The 18,906-nt window shown below is 41.1% G+C and overlaps 1 protein-coding gene across 17 annotated transcripts in view; it reads left to right on the top strand.

Moving 5' to 3' along the window:
- The window catches only part of LOC112545341 (uncharacterized), a 233,204-nt gene that overhangs the window by 197,805 nt on the left and 16,493 nt on the right, over positions 1 to 18,906 (top strand). For 13 of the 17 annotated variants that reach the window (XR_016349531.1, XR_016349535.1, XR_016349532.1 and 10 more), the window contains 2 exons: positions 13,530 to 13,610; positions 13,872 to 18,906. The exon at positions 13,872 to 18,906 is cut by the window's right edge and continues 16,493 nt beyond it. The exons of 1 other annotated variant lie outside the window; for it this stretch is intronic. The gene's annotated coding sequence lies outside the window, so the exon portion shown is untranslated. 3 more of the 17 variants (XM_089778164.1, XR_016349521.1, XM_089778163.1) reach the window with 3 other exon arrangements.

The raw sequence follows: 18,906 nt of genomic DNA on the forward strand, positions 1-18,906 counted from the left end.
AAGAAGTCTCTCATCAAACCATAGGAATATGGTGCTTTGTTTTTTTGATTTCACATACTTCTCTGGCACTGCCCCTAGAGTGCTGAAGATTAAAGCCCCATTCTTTCACCTCTGAGAACTTTGGTTCATATTAATCTTAAATCTGTGAAGTGCAAGGAAATGTATTGTCTCTTCCCAATCCTTACTGGATAATTAATCACATAAGCCAATGCTGAGAATGTTGGCTGTAATTGGCAGTGACACTTCATGGGAGTTCCAGCTTTCCTACAGCGGGGGTGGGGCAAGCTAGAGAGACATTGGCAGAGCTGTGCGGAAATGGCACTTGTAAGATTATTGATTAATTGTAGCTCATGTCATCAGAGCTCCTTACACTGTTAAGCATGCAAACATGATGGAAATCTGTAGGAATGTGAGTTAATGAAGTAATAATGATGGATGTTTGCAAAATGTTTTAAAAACAGTAAATGATAATCTCTCCCAAATACATCCTCCTAATCTCTGTGAAGCAGTTATTGTCCCCATTATACAAAAGAGGAAACTGAGGCACACAGAAGGTAAGTGAATTGTCCAAGGCGCATAGAAAGTGTCCCAGCTGGATGCAGCATAGGAGAGTAAATGCTATTTGATTAATTAAAGTTAAAGGTTATGTTTAACTGGTTAACCACTTAAATGGTGGGCGGGCTGGAGTGGGCCCCCTTCAGCAATGGCGTTCATGGCATGCTGCTCCAATCAAGCCAGGCCCACCACAAGTGGGGACTGCTCCCGCCTGCGACATGCTGCTCTGGCTGGTCCAGGCCTACTGCAGACAGGGACTGCTCCAGCTGGACTGGAGTCTCCCTGCCTGTGACATGCCAGACCAGCCCACTGCAGGCGGAGGCTGCTTGAGCCCCTACCAGTTAAACATAGCTGGTAAGCATCTCCTTTACCTAGTGATGCTTAGTGGTTAACCATTCATATCCCTAATGTAGCATGGATCAGTGTAGGAAGTAGAAAACTGGCATTCAGGAGGTCTGGGTCCCATTCCCAGCACTATTATGCCCACTGTGTGACTTTAGCAAGTAACTTAACTGATCTGTGCTGTGGCTAAGGAGACCAAGGTATAGCACAGGAAGACAGGATCACAATGATGGCTTTACCACCTTTTTGTTCCCTTTTTTTGTGTTGACTGTCAGGCCAGTCTCAATATAAGAGCAGAGTGAAGATTACTCAAACGCATCAGGTGCTAATGGCCCTAGTGACCTGTTTATCAGTTTGGTGTCAAAACCCAACAAATAAAACCCCATCTCAAGAAGAATGTTGACTCTGAAAAGGGAGAAGTGCCAGTAATTCCATGAAGTCTACTGTTGATTTGTGAGGGAGGAGCTCAGGTTCTGGGATGGGAGTGGGCAGCAATATAAAACTCCTGTAGGAATTTTGAGAACTGCAAATGGTAAAAGTGTGAAGTTTTATTTTTAAGGATTCAGGAGTTTCTATTCCTGTTCCTACACCTACCTGTGCCTTTCCTTGTGATGCTGAAATATTGTGTGAAAGACCCCAGATTAAATAGAGTGGTTGAAATATTTGTGCAGTATCCATGGACATGTTGAAAGTGAAAATCATTCATAATTATTATTTGATACACTTTACATCTGTCTGCTTTAATGGGGTTCCATGTAATGCTCAGGGTTGAGGAAGGACAAAAGGCAGTCCCAGTCAATTATCAGAGTTCATGCAAGATGTCTGATTGCCTGGAGATTCAATCCAGGGGGGAAGTACAGTGAAGGAGCTCATGGGCTAGTGTGAAATAACAACACTCAGTCTGATAGAGCTGCATAAGGCAAAGTGAATCCAAGTAGCAGTTAGCAGGCCATGGCTTAGACAAGACCAGAAGGGATGCTGGAATTTAATATTAAGTTAGTAGCCAATCTGGGTCAAGCCCTTGTGACCAGGTTGCAGAAAACTGGAAGTTGATTCACTCAAGTCTCTGAATTCCCCAGTACACTAGTGCACTGGTGTGCCATGGTAGCCAATCTTGAAATCTCTATAGCTCTCAGTCCAAGAGCATTTTCCTGACTTTCCTTTTCTCCAAAAGCATATGATTCTGCTTGGAATGTACAGTACATGTTCTGCTGTTCCAGTATTAGTTTGACTAACTATCTCCTATTTATAAGAAATGCATAGATTGGTCTTTGCAAGGCATTTATTTCCCTAGGCAGATAAACAAAGAAAGGTTTGTGAAATTTCTGGTTCAACAATATTTCCAAAAAGCTCCGTCCCACCTTGCTGTTGTTTCTGTTGTTGTACTTTGCACTTGGTGACATCACTGGTGACAGCTAAATGAAGTGTATTTATTGTTAGATGTTCTTTGACCAAGGATGTTGATTTTTCCGAGCAATCAAAATCATGGAACATAGCCAGTTGTATGCATAAAGCTGCTAATCTACTACAGTACAGTAATTTCATCATACACTGAGTAAAAAGGGATGGCAGATTTAAAGAAACAGGAAATATACAATTAGAACAAAATTGAAAAGTAGTTTTACCTTTTTAATTTAACCCCAAAAAATCCCTGAATCGCCAAGATAGATTTAAACAGCCACTTTCACTAAACTAAATAAATCTGCTTTTATAAATCAGACCTTTTCTTGCTAAACGATTGTTCATATCACCTAAGATTAATAATAAGAAGAAATAAGACTGTGTGCTTATATAGCCTCTTCTCTTCGAGGATCTCAAAGTTCTTAATTAAAGTAGATGGACTGATACTTGCACAATGCTTGCTTCTGCTTCAGCTGAAATCAGTGGTAAAATGCTCATGAATTTCAAATAGGAACCCTTCAGCATGCTTAAGGAGGGTTCAGTTTCTGCATCACTGTACCTTTCCAGCTCATGCAAAAGCCTCTATCTGCATCTGGTTATCAACTGGCCAAGCGGGTAGATGGGCCAAAAAAGACTTTCCTTTTTTGTGTGTAATCCTTCCTAGGTTCTCAGGGAGTGTTTTGGCCAAAAAGAGTTCCAAGGGGTGTGGTTCTTACGAAACTATACTGTCTGTGCATGGAACTATGGGATGTGTAAGGGTATGTCTACACATCAAAGTTATTTCGAAATAGCCATTATTTCAAATTAACTTTACTAGTATCTACACAGCCAAACCGCTATTTCAAAATAAATTCGAAATAGTGGAGCACTTATTTCGAATTTGGTAAACCTCATTCTACGAGGAATAACGCCAAATTCGAAATAGCTAATTTGAAATAAGTGCTGTGTAAACACTTATTTCGAAATAGGGGGCCTCCAGCCTTCCCAGGGTGCCCTGGTGGCCACTCCAGCCTCAAACAAGAACACTCCTCTCCCACCCCGGAGCCCTTAAAGAGGTTGACTCTGGCCACAGTACCTGTGCCAGCTCCAAGCCTGCCAGTCCAAAGCCAGCAGTCACTGCCCCTGACCCAGTGGCCCTAAAACATGAGCCAGCAAGCCACTGGCAGCCAGCCCTCCACCGCTCCCCAGGGGCAGCCTGCCAGGGCCTGGAGAAGGCGGGCACCTTCCTGATCCATGGTGGAGATTAGGGTGGACCTTACTCAGGTTTGGGAGGGATGCCCCCAACGTCCATTATCTCTGCACTAGACGGAGGAACGCAGCCATCTATGGCAGGATAGCTGCCAGCCTGGCCACCAACGGCCACATGCGAACCCAGGAGCAGGTTCACATGAAAATCAAGTTGGTCTGGCAAGACCCCCAACCTTGAGCCTTGAGCTTCCCCTCCCCCTTCTTCTCCTTGCTTCCCTCTTCCACCTCCCAGGTTTCCCCCTCCCCTCTCCCACCTCCTTTCTCCAGTCTCACCAGTTTCATCCCCTCCCCCCCCCCCACAGTTTTGTTAAATAAAGAGAGTTTGTGTTCATGAAAATATGAGTATTTTATTTGACATCAGGAAGGGAGCTGAGAGGGTAAATAGAATGATGTGGGGGAGGAATGAGGCACAAGCCCCCAGTGGGGCAGACCAGGGAGGCTCTTAGTGCGCCTCAGGGTCGAAGCTCTCCCGCAGGGCCTCCTGGATACTGACAGCCCCCCAATGGACCTCCCGGATGGCAGCCTGCAGAAAGTGCAGTCAGGCTCGCAGTAATGCGTTCATGAGTAGCACCAGAGTGCCCAGGGGCCGCTCCGGCTCTGTTGCAGAGTGCTGTGGTATTTCGAGTGAGGGCAACCAGAGCATGCAGAGACACAAATGCTTTGCTGTCCCTCATCGAGGTAGGCAAGCAAGCAGGGAAAGCTGAGAATCGGCTGCCCGGGGTAGGGGTCCCTTTAAGCATAAGCCTCAGATAGCCTCAGGCAGCAGCCACACAAATAAACTCCTGACCTGATGCCCTGCTGGACCTCATTCTGGCTGGCCTTCAGTGCAATTCAGTGTCCACTCAATGTGGATGCGCTATTTCGAAATAGCAAAACGCTATTTTGAAATGCATTTTGTGTGTAGATGTGTTATTTCGAAATAAGCTATTTCAAATTAACTATTTTGAAATAAGATATTTCGAAATAACACTGTAGTGTAGACATATCCTAAGAGACCAGAACTGCCGATTGGTCTTCTCCTCCCATGTCTCCTGGAATCCACCGTCTTTGGGGTCATCTTTTCGGGATGAGGCAAGCTTCACCCCCTGATGGCAGGCTTCAGAGACATTTCTATGGGGGACAGCTTACTGAATTTTCCTTACAAAAATCTCTGTTCATTCCATTGTCCTCGCCTTCAGGACATTTGGGCTTAAGGTAGGTCAGCATCATTATCCCTGTTTTATAGACATTTATGTGACTCGCCTGGGTGACAACAAAACAATCATGCTAGAGTAGGGAATGAAATCCAGGGCCTCCCAGTTTAAACACTTCGAAACTGTTACATTGTGCCTTAGCAAGAAGACTCCCTTCCGTTCCTCAGAAACATCCTCCATTTGAAAACAGAGGAATTTGAATAATTGACCACATTGAATTTGGATAGTTGGATGGGATTGGACTATGGCAGGTAGCCTATGCTGCTACCATAGTGGCCACAGTGCCATTTTAGGGTATGTCTACACAGCAAATTTATTTCGGTATAACAGCCAAGTAGCTTATTTCAAAATTAATGTGCTGTGTAAACGTAGTCTTAGTGTGCTAACTAGAGCAAAACTAAAGCAGATACTGAGCTGGAAATTACACCTCAAGCTGTAGTGCAGACCTACCCTAAAATGGCACTGTGGCTTCCAGCAGGTCTCTCTGCACCTGTAACAGCTGAATACTAGAGCATTTATTTTTCTTCCACTCAGTGGATGTAGGTGATTGCTGAAACCTATGCATCACAAACAACAGTGTCTTTCATCTGTTGTTTACACAGAAGGGTAAATAAATAATGTAATTGCATAGGCAAAGAAATTGAAGCCTATACCTGGACTATTGAACCAAGCTATATTCATGGTTCTGGCCTATTCTGTCCAGATAACAATAGGTGATGCATTCACTGTGCAGATCTGATAAAGAGAAGAGAAAGATAATATGGGAACAGTGGAATCATTATGTTTCAAATGCATCTGATTTGTATTGCTTATGGAATGTTTGCATATTCAGAGCAGGGGGAGTATTTGATACTTTTTCTGCAACAGGATTATTACTGTATGTAGCCAGTTGTTAGGGAGCAAATGCCCACACAGAAGTGCACTCTGTGGCTTTCAGCAATACTTGCCCTGTGATTTGGGACTGGGATATCAGTTAAATGCAACTGGTACTGGATTAAGAGCCCTGAAAAGAGTGACATTTCCATAGCGTGAATTGTGGTACTGTAAGATTTCCCATCCTGCCCTCTCAAAATGTTTCAATCCTGAGTTGAAGGTGACTTTTGTGGAGAGGGCAGATCAGTCAGTCCTTGGCCTCTGCTGAGATTGTCAACAGTCAGAAGGGTAGTGCTCAGTGGTGATTGTGCTGAAAGCTGTTCTGCCTTGGAGGGCAGTGTCATTCCATCCACCGTAGGCAGACGTGTGCCTTGCTCCCTTTCTGTAGGACCCCGATTCTGCTGCCGTTGAAATCAGCACTTACTTTGATATTGATTTAAGTGGGACAAGATCAAGTCCAAGGACTAAGTCCAGTGTTAAGGTGACAGAGATAAATTTAAATTCTATGGAAACCAGAGGTATGAAGCCATGGCAAATACTGATGACATGTTCATAGTTATAGAGGTGTTGAACTGACTTGTCCTTCTTGAATGGGTATCAAAGATTACATAGGGCTGATCTAAGTTTGATGTAGTACAGTTCAAAATGGGTTGAGTTGAAATAAAGAATTGCCAGTACTTCTCCAACAACAGAGTGGGACACCAAAGGGAGAGTAATGAAGATGCCAAATCTTAGTATCTCTGCCAAGCCCAGTAAAGCTGGATTCAACTAGGCACACTGTGAAGCATATCCAATGCTAGAAGTAATATACCTATGCAGAGCCTGATTCAAAAGGCTATGGATCACTGCTTACTTGTTGTGCAAGTGCTTGTGACTGCACTACCAGATGTAAAGTGCTTGACTCTTGGGGAAAACTAGCCCTTGCCATGGAAGGAAGCAGGGTTTCCATAGAAGTCTGAATCTTCACCCTTTCTTGGATTTTGCACTAGAAGGTACTGAGCACCATCAATGGATTTTACCCAGTAGTGGATTCATGAGTGAGTGAACTGCATTTTGTATCCATATCTGAGCCCTCAGAAATCACATCATTGGACCACTCTGTTGCTGCACCCATCCTTTGCCTATGCAGCTGAAAACTGTTTAGGTCTCACAAGAGTCCTAAAACATGCAGAGGTCTAATAGAACTGGATGTCTTATCATGCTTGACTTTTCACATGTCTGATCATTCTCTCCCACCCAGCCTCATTATTTTATCTCCAAGGGCTCGGTTTACATAGACAGACCGAGACAGACTGTAGTGGGAGATGTGGGAAGCAAAAAGGCAGTGCCTATGTTGTGTTCTGGGGTGTTCTGCCTCAAAGGGCTGAAGAAATGTGTGGCATGCATTCCTTTGTGCCTGCCCTCATGCACCAATAGCACAAAAAGATGGCTTGAAGTGAGGCCTCCTCATTTTAGGGTTGTGTATGGCTGGTGCGCTAGCAGGTGTGTGACTCTTGGATGCATAGGTCAAGTGAGAAAAGATTCTCTGGAAACCCTCTGTTCTTCCACACTGCTACTCCCTAAGGTCAAGGTAGATTTTAGCCCTATGATAGAGACACAGAGGAGGGAGCTGGGGGCCTCTATTGGGACTTTTTACTGGTTTTGGGAACAGAAACAAAATTGGTTTTAAATATGAAACTTCTTTCTGACTATAAATTGTGGAAAGGACTAGCCTGTGAGGAGCAACCACTGAATCAGCTCTTTCAAAATAAAGAAAACCATAAATAAAGAAAACTCTGCCCTTTTCTAGAACCATCTGTTTGAGGACCATACTTTAAATATGTATTTGCAAAGTTGTAAACAGAGAAGCATTATCCCCAGTTCACTGACAGGTAATTTTGGCATTAGCCTTAGTCTCAGTTTTCAAAAGTGTTTGCCTAACTTGGGGTGCCTTCATTTTTGGTGTCTGTCTTGAGACATCCCTACTTGCTGACCAACAGCAGCTGTCATTCACTTAATCTGTAATTAATTGTGTGTGCTCAAGAGGTTCTGCACCTCTCAAGCTGGGAACCCCAAAAATAAGACCTCTAAAATTAGAGGCTTCTTTCAAAAACGTGTGTCTACGGGATTTACATTTAGCCATGCAGTCAGAAGTGGCAGAGTTGTGATTACAAAGCAAGTCATCTGACTCTAGCTACTACTGCCCAATCAATATCTTCTTCAAGGCAGCTGGCAGGGCCTGCTGAGTCTTTGAAAGAAGCCAGGAGTTAGCTGTTCAGGTATAGACTTAATATGTACCATTACAGTGTGTTGTGTTCAATGTATTTTTAATATGCTTCAGACCTCATTGTTTCTAATGAAATTTCTGGCATTAGTTTGAGAGTTTCTGATAAAGCCCTTATGAAATGTGAATAATACTTTCAGTTTACAGAAAGGCATTATATTGGTATTGAATTGTCATCTCTCCATGTTGGTCACAAGTGATGAATATTTTTCTTTGGTCCTGCAAGGGGTACTGTAAAGCTGACTACACTAGCTCTGTGCCTGTCAGGGGAGCAGAGTATTGTCTATGGTCTTACAATTATTTGGGAGGCTTAGCATTCTCTACAGAGTGTGGCAGTGTACACTACTAGGAGGGCATATTTTCTAAAGCACACAAATGTTTGTGCACTAATTTGGTCCGTGTGGACCCTGTCGGTACACACTAAAAATTCTTAATGCATATTAATATAGAATTGTTCAAACATTAAAGCACACTAGCCAACCTTTAGTGCACACTAGCAGGATCTACATGGACCAATTTATGCACAGAACATTAACGTGCTTTAAAAATCACACCTCCATAGTACGGATTGTTGCACTGTATAGACAAGCCCTAGACAATTTTGTCTTCCCATATACAGAAATTTTTAAATACATTTGCCATAAATATTACTGCATCTTTTTATCCTGCCTTTTAGTGACCTAGACAAGGAACTTTTAAATACAAACACATACAAACATTGCTGAAACTTTGGGCCGGAGATGGATTCTTAAGCTCTGTGTAGCCTGATCAGGCACTGATTCAGAAGGATCAAGTTCTTCAAAAGTTTCATTGCTAAAATGTGAACTGAAAATTCTTTAATTCGTGCCCTAAGGCCTTTAACTTGATTCCTGGTAGATGGAATTTATTAATGATTCATGGTTAATGCCTCTCCTCTGTGGAACTGAAAGCATTTTACAAACATGTAGGGTCACAACACCATGTTTCACAGAGCAATTTAGTTATTTATCTATGGTCCTGCAAGAAGCATTGGCAGAGCCCCATGTAGAACCCAGTAATTCTAATTCTCAGATTTGGAGTTTAACCATTAAATTTTTTTTCCTACTCATACAGTTAATTGGACTCCTCTCTCCCCCAGTCCTTACTAGTTAAGGTCCTTGAATGAAACAGATCAGTGCAAACTCTTCAGAAAACTGAACTTCAGAGCCCCAAGACACAAATGAAGGATTCTTATTATCAGGCCTGTAAACAGGCATGAGTCCCACACCACTGGAACTTGGCACAGGCATATACTCAGTGGGTTATGATCCAAATTTAATCCCTTCTTGGAAGTTTGCCTTTATCATACCTTTGGTACAAAGCATTGAGGCAGGACTGCACTTGTAAATGTGAACTTTAGCTTGAGCACACTGTTAGTAGGGTTTCTCCTTGCAAGTCCTCCTGTCCTGTCTCTAGCTTTTTCTCATTACATAGGTGCTCTCTAACCTCTGTGCATTGGAGCTGGTATGGCCCATCTCATCAACCTGCTGGAGTGAGTCAGCAGAATAGTTCTGCATCTTCCCACAAACTCCTAATACCTGCCATCCAGTCCCATCACTATTGAAATTTGGCCTTCACCATCCGTTAATGTAGTTCTTCATTAAATTGTGCCTTCATATGCTGATTGAATGAAATCACTTCCTGTGCTTCAGGGGTTCATTCAAGAAAGACCTGCAACTTATTTATAAAACTCTAGCATTAGTAAGTAATCTTTTCAGAGGTTATCTTTTTAATGGTTTTTACCGTTGTATTGTATTAAATCAAATTAACTAATAAAGATTTTATGATGTTTCCATTTTATCTGTGACAAGGGTTAAAGATAAACCTTTGCTCAGATTGTGTGATTGTTCTGTTGAAAGCACGGTGTTTTTATAAGAAGCAGATGCCTACTATCTATGTGCTGTTTTCTGGGTTGGTTATGATTTTATGACAGGAAATTCTTGTATGCTTGTGCTAGTGGGATATATCATGTGATTTTATGGTTGTACTATAGAAAGCCTTTCATGTGTATAATTTTATGAAGGTATGACAAGAGAATTTTCTTATAACTTTCATACTGGCCTAATTTCTTATAAAGGGAATGTTGATGTTTTGGAGGCCTTTGTATTTTTACCTAAGAATAAATCCAGCATGTTCATTTCACAATTAAATAGCCACCTGAGCATTGAGTGATATTTAGGAAAACTTATAAACAACTTTATATAAAGGCACTGTTATTATATGATTGATGTAGTAAAATTTGGTGTAAAAATGTTTCCTGGCTGATGATTGTAGTGTATTTTATGGGGACTCTTTTCAAGGCTTCCCGGGCTCAGAATGTGACCTTTTCTTCTTCTTTCTTCTATGTGTTTTTGTTTTAATTAAATGTTTCATTCCCTCTCTCTCTACCCCTCCTCAAATATTTAGAATCGCAGAAAAATAGGGATAGAAGGGACCTGAAGAGCTCAACAAGTCCAGCCCTCTGCACTAAGGCAGGACCTGATAAACCTAGGCCATCACTGGCTGGTGTTTGTCTAACCTGTTCTTAGAAACCTCTAAGTCATCCTAGATCCCCTTCCCCTACTGCAACTTGAGACCATTGCTCCTCGTTTTGCCATCAGTCACCACTGAGAACATCCTCTCTCCATCCTCTTTGGAACACTCCTTCAGGTAGTTGAAGGCTGCTATCAAATCCCCCCTCACTCTTCTCTCTGCAGACTATATAAACCCAAATACCTCAGCCTCTTCCCAAAAGTCTCATGCTCCAGCTCCCTTATCATTTTTGTTGCGCTCTTCTGGACTCTTTCCAATGCGTCCACATTCTTTCTGTAATGGGGGACCCAGAATTGGATGCAGTATTCCAGATATGGCCTCATTAGTACTGAACAAAGGGGAATAATCACTTTCCTAAATCAGCTGGCAGTGCTCCTACTAATGTACCCCACTATGCTTAGCCTTCTTGTCTACAAGGATGCACTGTTGACTCATATCCAGCTTTTCAACCACTGTAATCCCCAGGTCCTTATTTGCTGAACTGCTGCTTAGCCAGTTGATTCTCAGCCTGTAGCAGGGCTTGGGATTCTTGTGACCCAAGTGCAGGATTCTGCATGTGTCCTTGTTGAACCAGATCAGACTTCATTTGGCCCAGTCCCCCAATTTGTCTAGGTCACTCTGGACCCTCTCCTCCAGCGTATCTTTCTCTCCCCCTACCTTAGCATTATTGTAAAGCACTTCACATTTGAACTTCAATTTGAATTTGAGGTACATTTCAAGGTGATTTATAGCATCCTGTGGACTTAGCTTCTTTTCTCTTTTTCTGCCTCTTTTCCTCTACTGTGGTCATTGATGCAGATAGTCTGAAAGATAGTCCTACATTTGAATATCAGCACATTCTGAAATAATGGAGAATCCATAACTTGATAATTCTCTTGCTTTGTTGGTCCAGCAACCTAAAACTTTAAATCCTCAAAACTCATTTGTTCAAGTGTTTGTTTTGAATGTAGGGAGTGAGCTATATTTATATCATTGTTAAGTAGAGGGTGAGTTTTGGCTAGCTTTTGTCTACAGTGCACAAAGTTGGGTTTGTACATGCACCCACATAGTTTGGGATAAGCACATGATTAAATATGGAGAAAGAACAATTATTTTATTTATTTTAGGGAGCTTTTACCTTTCTCAGAGTTTTTTTCCCTCCTTTTTAATGAGATGGATTGTTAAAATATGTTAATCTGACACATGGGGAAGGGTGAGGAAATGCATTGAGATGTTGAATAATTAGATCATCTCCTATGCACGAATAAATCCAAGTATTAGACAGGAACAAGAATGTTCTCTCCCCAATTCTAACCTTCTCCCCTCTCACGGATGCATAGGATTTGCGTCCTTTCTGTAAGCAGACGTCTGATCTTAAGTATTAAAGTTTGTAAATTGCTTTGAAGATTCTAAGTGATGCATATCAGTCTTGCCTTTTAATTTCCTATCTCTTATTTAGAGGTTGAAATCTTAAATTAGGGTGTTTGAATATATAGGGCTACATCTCACTGTTAAAAATAAATAAAAAACTTCCGCTATTACTGGACGAAATCCTTAAATCCCTGAATTGTTAATCAGTCCTTTATGCCCAAAGATAGTTTGAATTTGGTCTTGAGTTAAGGACCTGATAACTTGTCCCACAGATATCCAACATCTTTTTCATTTTCAATTTAAAACACACATTGTGTTCTGTATTTCTTAAAAGGTACATTGCTAGTTACAGCAGTTGAGCTATGGTTTGCTGTATTAGAGATGTATTTATGGGTCTAAAATGCCATTTTTGTAGAATACTGAAAGTAACTGTTTAATAGTTGGAAAGCTTATTAAGGACTGATCCTGAAACCTTTACTTACATAAGTAATCCTACTCACTATATTGGGCTTACTGGCAGCATACATATCTCTTTATTGTCTCTTACTTTAACCAGTTCCTTCAAAGAGTTAACTTTCTAAGCAACCGCAGATTAGTTCTTTTAGTTGTTTTAATTATTTTTCTCGTCACGCACAGTGAAGGTCTAGTGTTTGTGATTTTTTTTTTGTCCTCCCTTCTCTGCTGTTTCAAATATGCTGGCATTGAAAGCTAAAGTAAAATGCTGTCTTTTTGCCATATTATCTTAGCAGATCTTCACCTGTTTCACAGTTTAATAATATAGTTTCTTTTATTGCTTTTCTTTAGGATAGTTTGGGCATATCAGTATTTTACATTTCTAAAATGCATTCATAGCACTCTTAAGCAACTACTCACTACCAGAGTGCTTTCATGTACTTGCTACTGACTAATTTCCTTCTCTATAGCTGACAGGTGACTCAGAGTAAAAGCTGGCAGATGGATATACATTAGAATGTGTCCAGAGCTTTCTGAGATGAGTTTTGGAATTTTCATGAAAGTGGGAATTAGGTTCAGGATATACCAGTGGCACACAGCACTCCGTGGGAGTGTAAAATAAGAGGAAACAGTTCACAACGAGTCATCTTTTGGTTGGATGATTCAGGGGTCTGCTGTTGGTGATCAAAAAGGCACGTGGCTGACTACAGTCTTTGTATGCTATTCAGAATGCAATCTGTCTCTAAAAATTAATTCCACCATTCTGATTCTTGTCCAGTGAATCATTTCCAGAAATGAATAGCTGCAGTTGCTGGAATAGATATTGTGATAGTCCCTTCATTTACAACAGACGGGTTTTGAAACGATGACTTATTGTGCAAATTTTTTCAGGATTAGAATTAAAACTGCTTTAAAATAAATGTATGTCTTTGTGTATTTTAATAAAAGCAAAAGTTAAAAGCCTCTCAGTTTCCAAACGATGTAGGACTATCTGAAAGAGCTAATTCTTGGAATCATAGCTCCGTTGGCACTAGCTGGTGATTTCCTGTGCATTTCCTGCAAGAAATGTTCTGTGATGTGAGTAGGTGGTAGTTAAGAGGTTGTTACGAAACCAGTTTTCAACCAGACGTCTTGAGTCGTAGATTGGGAAAAGGGATACAGCTTTGAGTGTTGTCTCTTTGTTTGAGCAGGATAGTTGTAATGCACATGCTGCATATGCTGTGTTTGTGTGGAGCAAGAAATATTTGGAATATATCTAATATTCCATTATGTATTTTTCTTTGTGTCACTCCACTTTGTAGTTGAAACATGAGACTGTGGACTAAGACAACTGGAAGTAGTGAGCATGCTGAAGGAGGAATTTCCTGAATGTATCTTTAACTGTAAGTAGACATGAGAGGCAAAATGGAGTTTCATCGATGACTAATGTCTATACCAAAACCAGGGGATTATTTGAAGCAAATTGGTTCTGTTCAGAAAGAAAGATGGGCTACCAGTAGCAAGAGATAGTAGGCTTTTCCACCAGAAAATGGGCATTTCAGGGAATTGCTCTGGCTGCCAAACCCTAGGAATTTTTGACCTACTGACTCAGATATGGAGAACTAGGAAAACAGTCTTATTGTGGTTTCCTTTGTTGATGACAGATTCAAACGACACATGTGATTATGTGAATGTGGCTAATAGAAGAGAGGTGGCTCTACTGCATGTTGCATTCTGGATTTGTTTTGTGCCTGAGAGGAGTTGAATTCCTGAGCACTGGAGATCTCAACATATTTGTGCTGGCTCTGCTCGTGACGGTATAGTGGTAAGTTTAATTAATTCTCATTTTTGTTGAGTCACTGATCCCCTTTTTACTAACTGTGTCAGTAGCACACATATTGTTGACCTTTATTCTGAACTGGAATGTTTTGAAAACCAAATGAACATTTTTCAGTGCTTGAGATCAACTTTAACAGGGAAGACCGATTGGAGTCCCAGAATTTAAGGGTATTTGATCTGGAGCCAAACTTTAAGGCTCAGGCCCATCTCCGATAAAAATAAAAAGAACCATATAATCACTGTTTAGACTGTTGTTTAGTTTTGATTAAACTGTTTTTAGTGGTCATGGTAACTAGCAGAAGGGATGGCTGAGTATTCCATCCAACAGGCTTGGAATAGATTTTTCTCATAAAGAAGCCATCATTTCTCTTTCCAGTGAATTACAGAGAAATTGCTGAAGAGGATGCTTTTGAATTAAATATAAAAAACTAATACTAAATATGGACATCAAAATCAAATTATATTTTTTCGTAATAGTAGTGTATACCCCTGCACTGTTAAGTATTTCTGTAAGTTCCAACAGAGACTTAGCAATTAACGGTTTATTATGAAAGCATGAATAGTGTTGTCTAACAAAGGGACAGTAGTGTCTAATAGATAGATTAGAGGATGAGACGCAAATTTTCTGAGTTCTATTACTGACTCTGCCGCTGTTTGTGTTAGTGCTGTTGGACAGGTTATTGACTCTTAGTTACCCATTACTAAAATGGGAATGGTGATGCTACTCACCTTTATTAATGTGCTTTGATAGCTATCAGTTGTACGTATTATATTTTCCTTCTTCATATAAAGTTGATTTTCTGTTATCCAAAGCACTTGTAGCATTTTAATTACTGAAAACTGTTTACAAATATAAATGAATAAGTAGTACATTTCAGAGTGATAGGTCTAAGCATGGAAGTGATATTTAGCTAATCTATCTCATTACCACTTGCAATGCTGTCGATGTGTTGGCTCTGGGATATTAAAGAGTCAGGATGGGTGATGTAATAACTTTTATTAAACCAGACTTTTTTGGTGAAAGTGATAAGCATTCAGGTTTTCAGAGATTTGGGAAAGGTATTGTGAGACTCACAGCTAAGTAAAAGTCAAAACATTTTTAGCATAAGGAGTTAACGTATGTTGCAAGACACCATTTAAGGCAGGGGCTACTCAACACACGGCCCGTAGGCCACATGTGGCCCGCCACCCATATGTGGCCTGCAGTACAGTTTCGGTTTACACAGGGCTCAAGATATGGCCGGTCGGTGGGAGACAAAACAAAAAAGTAGTCACCATAATGGTCTTCTGTTGATATGCGTTTTAGTAGTTAAATTCTTGGACTGTCATTGCTCATTAAAAGTGCTGTCATATGGGTGGAAATTGGGTAAATATTGCATTTTATTTATATCAACGGAACTGATTTAAATGGGGCCTGCGCATTGTGTAGTCTTGCCTTAATCTTTGTACTCATGCCCGTCAGTGTGAAAGAAGCTGTTTGCATATAGTTGCATATGTATATGCAACCACACTTAAGTTGCAGCCTTTGGCATGTGCTGTGAGTATCAAGTTGAGTAGCTCTGATTTAAGGTGAAGTGGGCACTTAACATCTCTGCAGTCCTAGGACAAAGGAGAGTTAATGGGTTACACTTGATTACCTTTCCCAGACCTGAAGAAGAACTCTGTGTAAACTAGAATGCGTGTCTCTATTATCAACAGAAGTTGGTCCAATAAAAAGTTTTTTTTCTCTTGGTATTTTTTCTCTTTCCATGCAAAAGAAGTCACTGCTGATGATGTTGCTTAGTGATCCCAGAGAAGACTTGGGATTCACTATGTATAATTTTTCTTCTTCTGCATATATGACATAAGGAAGGTTCATGTTTCCAAATGCAATTGATGGCAGAGTTGAAATAAGGCTGCTCTCTTTTCTTTACTGAAATGGCATCAAAGAATACTGTTTAGTAAAGGTCTCTACAGCACTATGAAGTAAAGGATGGAAGTAAAAATGCTAAAGTGTAGTATGTATCCCATGTCTCCTTTTATGTGATGCTTCCTTCACATCTTAGTATAAGAATTTAAACTATCCACTAACTTGCTAGTGAGTGATTCCACCAGAAGGAGTAGGCATTAAGGTCAGAAAAGTCATTTGCTGTGGTTGCTATGTGGGTTTGAAAAGCCTAAGAAGAGGAAAGGGTGGGGAAATGTTACTTAAATTAGACAAATAAAAATGTATGTGAATAAGACTTTCTGAATTTTTGATTTTGCCTCTTGGCCAAACCAGTCAGGATCATCTGTCAGAGGCTCCAAGATCTACCAGTAGATCCGGATCTACTGGTTGGTGACCACTGCTGTAGGGGCTTATCTCAGTATCAAGCCTTAAATGAATAAAATTATTAGTGTTAGTTAGTGAATAAGACTTTCTGAATTTTTGATTTTGCCAAATATCCTATTGAATGAATCATGTATTTCTAAAATCACAGTTAATTGTAAAATTATTAGAATGTTCTCCCTGGTTGCTGTACTTTTAAAAACACTGATTCCTTATCACTCTAGATTGAGAGAGAGGAAGTTGTGAATTTTTATAGTCCCTAAATTCTTAACTGTTAAAGATCATTTGGAATGGAGGATCAAATTTCCTTAGGCTTACACCAGAACAGACTCAGAAATTTTAAGCAGTCAACATGTAAAGAAAAAAATCTGCAGTTAATTGTCGTTTATCCACCTGCACTGCACAGTTGGATACAGAGTTTTATTGCTTCTTCTTAAAATCACCTGTTCTTGAGACAAGGTGGTATTGTCTGTATAGGGAATATTGCATGTGGCTGTACTGAAAATAACTTAAGCGAAAATGTATTTTTTTATTTCAGTTTTGAGTGTGTGTTTGTAATATCTCCACTGTATTCTGCCTTTTACAGTGTGAACAGTAGTAATGTGAGAGGGAGATAAATCATCACCAGATGACTTTTTTTCCTTGCTTCTTATGATTGTCCTTCTAAAATACAATAGCACATGCTTAGACTATCTTGCAGTGTCTAAGTTAGCTTAGACTATCTTGCAGTGTCTTTGGAGTGAAAAACTGCCTTTTTGCATGCAATATTGGTATATGAAAGGATAAAAGATTTCTTACTTCAAATGTTGCAGCATAAAGTATAGGACTGAACACATGTCAGAAATTGGGGTGTGTCTAGACTACAGGGTTTTGTCAACAAAAGTGGACTTTTGTCGACAAAACTATACCTGCCTCTATACTACCGCCGCGATCTGTCGACAGTAAGTCGACAGAACGCGGCAGTTTTGTTGACGGTGGTAAACTTCATTCTATGAGGAATAACGCCTTTTGTCGACAGAGTTATGTCAAAAAAAGGCACTATTGCATCCACACTGCTTTTGAAAAAGAGAGCGTCTAGACTCTGTTGAAAAGACAGCTTGCTTTGTCGACAGAACTGGCAGTAGTCTAGATGCTCTTTTTCGACAGATGCTTTGTCGACAGTATCTGTCGACAAAGCCTCTGTCGACAAAAGCCTGTAGTCTAGATGTACCCTTGGATACAGAGAAAATATGGATATGGTTTGAAATTAGATAAACAAGTCAGTAACATGATGCCTTTTATTGACCTAGCATAGTGCTTCAGCTTTCTGATCCATACAGCTATCTTCTTCCATTGATCAAGGGTCATTTGAAGGAAGAACCTGTCTAACTTAAATTTGTCTACTGCAACCATATATCCTTCGCTGATTGCACTGGCCAAAGGGGAAAATTCTCATTAACTTCAATTAGAGAAGAATCAGACCTCGCTGTGCTGTTCTAATAAAAAGCATGCCACATCTTTTGTGTTTTGTTCATTTAAGGCTTGATACTGAGAACTGCTGAGCAGTCACAGCCCCTAAAGCAGTGATTACCAACTAGTAGATCTTGGAGCCTCTGACAGGTGATCCTGACTGTTTTGGCCAAGAGGCTATCAAGTTCCAGCACTTCAACTGCCCCTCCCCACACTGCTGTGCACCTCCTGTCCTTTGCCTTGGAACTGCCCCTCCCCTCCTCCTGGGAGCCTCCAGCTTGCTGTGCAGAGCAGGAAAGGGAGAGGAGTGGGCGCTGATATCAGGGTGCCTGCTCTTCCACCCTGTGTTCTCTCTCCATCTCCACAGAACAGAGGCAGGGGACGCAACTGGGCTTGGGATGGAGGGAGTTTGCTGTCTGCCTTTGGGAGTGGTGCAGGGCCAGGGCAGGGATGAGTCTGCATTAGCCTCACTGCACCACCACCCAGGAGCCACCTGAGGTAAGCAATGTCCAGCTGGAGCCAGTTCCGAACCCCTGCCCAAGCTCTGAGCCCCCCGAACCCAAACTCCCTCACAAAGCCTGCACCCTGAACTCCCTCATACACCCCAACTCCCTGCCCCAGGCTCAGCTCAGAGCCCCTCTCACATTCCAAATCCCTCAGCCCAAGACCAGAGCTTGTGTCCCAACCCTCTGCCCCTGCCTGATGAAAGGGAGGGAGGATGGGGAAGGGAGGGAGGACAATGTGAGCAGGGGGCAGGACCTCAGAGAAGGGACACAAAGGAGGTGAGGCACGGGTATTTGGCTGTAGGGTAGATCTTATATTGTACTTAAATTCAAAACGTGATCTTGTGCTTAAAAAGGTTGGAGACCACTGCCCTACAGTCAAGTCAAACTAGCATTCAAACCTCTCAGTATCAGCCCCCAAAACACAGATTCTTAACCACTGATACTCCAGGCTCCGTTCTTGTAACTTAAAATTCAAGTATAGAAATGGCTTCATACAGTGTTATGAAGGTTTGTCCCTCCAGATAATATCTGCTTAATTTACAATTTAAAAGAGTTTAATTTGGGGTTTTTTGTTTGTTTTGTTTTGGAATCTGATAT

The sequence above is a fragment of the Pelodiscus sinensis genome, chromosome 1 (genome assembly GCF_052426305.1).
Source record: "Pelodiscus sinensis isolate ZL-2025 chromosome 1, ASM5242630v1, whole genome shotgun sequence".
Lineage (NCBI taxonomy): Eukaryota > Metazoa > Chordata > Testudines > Trionychidae > Pelodiscus > Pelodiscus sinensis.